This window comes from Lithobates pipiens, unplaced genomic scaffold, assembly GCF_037356315.1.
Source record: "Lithobates pipiens isolate NorthernLeopardFrog02 unplaced genomic scaffold, aLitPip1_a1.2 Scaffold_1, whole genome shotgun sequence".
Taxonomy (NCBI): domain Eukaryota; kingdom Metazoa; phylum Chordata; class Amphibia; order Anura; family Ranidae; genus Lithobates; species Lithobates pipiens.
Window position 1 is genome coordinate 69830103 of NW_027507685.1, and position 4886 is coordinate 69834988.

Consider the following 4886-nt stretch of genomic DNA (forward strand, 5'->3'; position numbering starts at 1 on the left):
TTCAAGTGTAGCTATATTTTGGTGGAAGCTGGAGAGTTTATCATGAGACGTCCTTTTGGATTTGGTAAATACTATATGAAGGGAGATTTTTTTTTCATTTATTTATTTAAAAAAGACACCCTCATATTTAAATGAGCCACGCCCCTTATTTAAATTAACCATGCCAACTTACATCTATTTATTATCAGATTACTGTCATTTGTAAAATGATCTAATATTCCTTAATGAGCAACCTATATAAGGTGACATTTATTTTGAATACATTTTAGTACCAGGTGAGATAAAATGCAAGCATTGCCAACCGACAGGAAATTTAGATAAAGGCTGATTTAAATTTTTTCTATTTTAGTTTTGAATAGAGTGGAGAAGAGTTTACATTTCTTACAGGTCTTTAGTCTTCTCTGTAAACCACAGTGGGCAGATTTCCCTTATGTCTCCATCTGATGCCCATACAAGATATGAGGGGGGATTTTTACCAGCACTGGATGCAGAACTCTAGCCAAAGATAACACAATAAACAAAAAGAGCTCAATAAAAGATAAAAACAACAACACCAGCTTCTGCTATGTGATGGAGTATGTCTGCTGTAAGCTTCCCTTGCCTGGTAACAGAATGATACTAGATCCCGCAGCCCACACATTATTACAGGTATAAACACATAGATGAGAAGACAGAACAAAACAATAAGGGATCCAATTAACAATAGAAAGAAAACACTTAGGAGGCACACTATGTGAGAGACCTACTTACAATAAACACATTATGGCAGGCAACCCCAATGGTTTGAGCTGATTACAATCATCTACAGTCAAAAATGTTTTGAGGCCCCAAAAAAAGAGTCTGTGTGTGTTGGGGAGATATGGGCTTGAATCCAAACAAGACCACTTCAAAGGTCCCCCAGGCATACACCTCCCAAAGAGTAGTGTTTCCGTAAAAGCCAGGGCCCATAATCAGTAGGCAAAAAGTCACCCTGCAGTTCTCTCCAAAAGCCCCTGTCCTGGCTGGGTCTGTCACATTTCTCCCCCATCCAAGGTCAGCTCACAAGGTCCCTGACCTCCACCTGGTCTGGACATGCATTAGTCGGGCAGAGTGAACTCACCTACTCGGTCAACATAATTTCCATATTTTGCTGCAGGGAATAGTTTATCAGTAGGTGTGGGACAGAGGTTATGGAATCTCTATCCGGCTGCCAGCGTTTCAGCTAGGTGGTCTTTACCGTTCTGGGGTGCCATTTACTGCTGGGAAGTGACTACCACCTTCTCACCCTGGGCCTCCAGAACTGCTGTGGGTCTGCTGGGGCAGAGGTCTTGGACCCTCTGTTGGGTTGCCAGTGTTTCAGCTGTAGAAGTTTGTTGTAACTCCACAGATGCCGCTGACAGGAAATCCCATGTCCCTGTCAGTGGTGTGGGAGAAAGGCTGGCTGCCTCATCCATTAGGAAGGCTGAAGCTGCTGTTGGTGCTGGGCAGAACTCATTGATGTTCTGCCCTGATGGCAGCTGTTCTGCTAGGAAGTAAACTGAAAAGTCGGTGACCTTGCACAAATCTTTCAGGGCCACTGATTATTGTATGCAGAAGTCAATAGCGCCATGCCTTGATGCCAGCTCTTCTGCTGGAGGCTTACCGGGATATTTCTCCTCAGTAGAAAAATATATTAAATCCCCAGGGTCTGGAACTGGTGTCTGGGGTTTAAGGTTCACCATCTCCTGTCCCTGGAACTCAGACGATGTTACATTCTTCAATGAAAAGGCAATTGAATCCATACTTTCTGTGATCTGTGGCTGGGGAGTGAGGAAAGATTCCTCTCCTCTCCTTAGTCCTTGAACTGCAGCTGGGGAGAAGAGCCGGGTGCTCCATCTCCTGTACCCTTATTTGGCTGCTGGACAGACGAATTCCTTCATCCAAGCTTATCCTGTGCTGAAACAAGATAAAACTTGCTGCATCTGCTATAAGAGCTCTGCTTCCATAGCTAGAGATCGAGGTGAGCAAAGCACACTGTTACTCTGCCCCATTGCTGACTGACACTTTAGCTGAGATTTCAAGACTGTTGGCTGGTACTTCTGGATAGTCCGAGGCAAAGGGAGCCTCACTCTGCTGCTAAGCAGAGACTAGCACCCGTCTGTAGGCAATCTCCAGCTCCCATTCCTGAATGGCCAGAAATTCCATATCTTCCAGTGCCCAGCACACTTCTGAGATGTTCAGCATCTGTTTTTTTTAATCCATGATTTCCTCCAACCGCCACTCCTAAAGTCAGGATTACCAGAAAACAGCCCCAGGCCGCCGTCCAAGGGCGTGCTTGGGCTACATGACACCGGAGGGCTCTGTAGCTCATGTCCAGTTGTATCTCTGCCAGGACCAGCCTACTTAACTCAGCTGTCCACTCCTTGTGCAGTTGTTCTCCCAAAAACAGCGCCCGAAATCCATACTGCAACAAGTACCATTCCTGGGTGGAGAAGAGAAATTTCCCCTGGCAGCGCTGCTTTCAGTCCAGCTCTTCTTTCCAGAGTTGCCGGTGGGCAGGGTCATACCATCCCAGCAGGACTGCTTTGGCACTGGTTCTCTGTGCTTCATTTGTATCTCTTGCACTCTCTTTACAAACTCCTCTTCCATGGTGGCTGGTATCTGTACCTCTCCTCTTCTGCTAACCTGACCTCAGATCCCAGTGGATGTTTTGGATGTGTTTACTGCAAGGAAGCACTATCCCACTGCTGCACCAATGTGATGGACCCCGGTACCCAAGAGGAGTATGTCCACTTTATAAGCTTCCCTTGTCCAGTAACAGAATGATACCATATCCCGCAGTCCATCCAGACACTAGTTGGGACACAGCGTAGGGTGATGAAAAACATAACACTGTTTATTGAAAATTCACAGAGCATTTATATACCAAACAAAATCAGATAAAGGCTTGATCACATTATCGTACGCAAAGGAAACGGTATACAGGAATATAATTAACTAAGAAACAACCAACAAATACTTTATGCTAATCCACATCTAGCAGCTAATAGCTGGCAGTGATATAATTAACATGAACTAATGAACTAGGCACTTAAAGTGGAAGTAAACCCATGGATTTAAACAGTTAAAAAAAAAGGCATATCGCTTTTTGGCCTTTTGGCTAAGATCAAGTGTAGTATCTGTTCTTATCAGTTTAATATCTGATACGTCCCCTATCTGGGGACCATATATTAAATGGATTTTTAGAACAGGGAGATGGAAGAAGAGCTTGCTCTGTCCACTCCACGCATCGACCTGGTATTGCAGTATCTCCAGGACCGGTGCACAAAAAAAAAAAAAGGCATGCCGGGAATGCTAACTGCACATTGGCTGTGCTCTCAGCCAAACTTTCAAACCATCCAATGGCTGGTGTCATAACGAATCACATGTGCAGCACCATAGCAGTTGAAGATTAAACAGAGGCAAAGATGGCAGCTTCCTTGGCTGAAAACGATAGGGGAGTTTACTTCCACTTTAAACCAGCCTAGATGACCAACCCTGAATACAAAGTACTGTACAATACACATTATTACAAGTATAAACACATAGATGAGAAGACAGACAGAAACAATAGGGGATCCAATTAATAATAGGAGGAAGACACTTAGAAGGCACACTATGGGAGAGACCTATTTACAATAAACACATTATAACAGGCGACCCCAGTGGTTTGAGCTGATTATATTAACATCTACAGTCATAACTGATTTCTGTTTCCAGATGACGTCTTGATGATGAAATGCGTAGGGCGGAGCTTCTAGCGTCTTTGCATCACCTCCGGTTTGAAGCCGTGGAATACAAACCGTCCCAGCTTCCTGGTTTTAAACTTTTTAAACAAACAGAGAGGATGTGAGTATGTTTATAAATGTACACACTCAATAAAACTTTTGGAAAACAGTATCATGCTATGGGAGCATCTTTGCATGCAGATGAAATGGATGAACATTTAACAGAGAAAAAAAAAGGAGAGGTCTCTGATGGCGTGGATCTGGGATCTGCCGCATAGTAGCAAACAATGTGAATGTGAAATACTCCTTCCAGGGGTGAAAATTTCCGTTGAGTGCAATACCTATAGGGGAGCACTATAAGAAGCACCAGCACAAAAAGAAAACACAATTGGTGAGCACATGTCACTTTAAAAAAAAAGACTTTGTGTTTATTAACAAGGACTGTGTATTTCAATAGTTCACAAATGCACCAGTCACTTTATTTCAAGAGGAAGTAAACCCTGATGGGTTTACTTCCTCTTTGATTCCCTGCAAAGGTAAAGCATTGCATAGTAGTCCATTATGTGTCACTTACCTGACACAGGAGCCAGCGAAGTCACCACTGTCCCCTGTAGTCCGGAGCATCCATCTTCTCGGTGGGTCTCGCTGCTCCACCGCTGTCATTCTGCGAAGCCGTGATGACGTCACTCCCGCGCATGCGCATGGGAGCTGCCACTCGCGGCATATCGCCGTTGACAGCGGCCGCGCTCAGTGCGCCTGCGCTCCGCTGTCTACGGTGCATGCGCCATAGGCAGCGGTGCCTGTCTTTCGGCAAATATCTCCTAAACCGTGTAGGTTTAGGAGATATTTCTTGGACCTACAGGTAAGCCTTAATCTAAGCTTACCTGTAGGTCAAAGTTGCACCTTTTCACTATATGTATTTGGATTAATTAATTTGCTAGATAAATAGCCAAATTTAAAGCACCAGTCAGATTATATATGTCACTGGTTAGAGTGCGATATTGGAGCACTTAGATTCCTGGTCATGGGATTGCTTTCAAGAACAGTGCCACACCTACTGTTTCAATCCAATAATTACCTGTTCTGAGTGGAACCTGTCCTCTTAAAAGTTTGTATGGTCTTGGCCACCATGCTGCAGCTCAGTTTCAGGGTCTTGGCAAA

General features: G+C 44.2%; 1 non-coding gene across 1 annotated transcript; it reads left to right on the forward strand.

The window, feature by feature from the left end:
- Positions 1 to 3098: 3098 nt before the first annotated feature.
- LOC143989411 (U2 spliceosomal RNA) lies at positions 3099 to 3289 on the forward strand. Its single transcript, XR_013277033.1, has one exon. It is a non-coding gene; the product is annotated as a U2 spliceosomal RNA (small nuclear RNA).
- The last annotated feature ends 1597 nt before the right edge of the window (positions 3290 to 4886 follow it).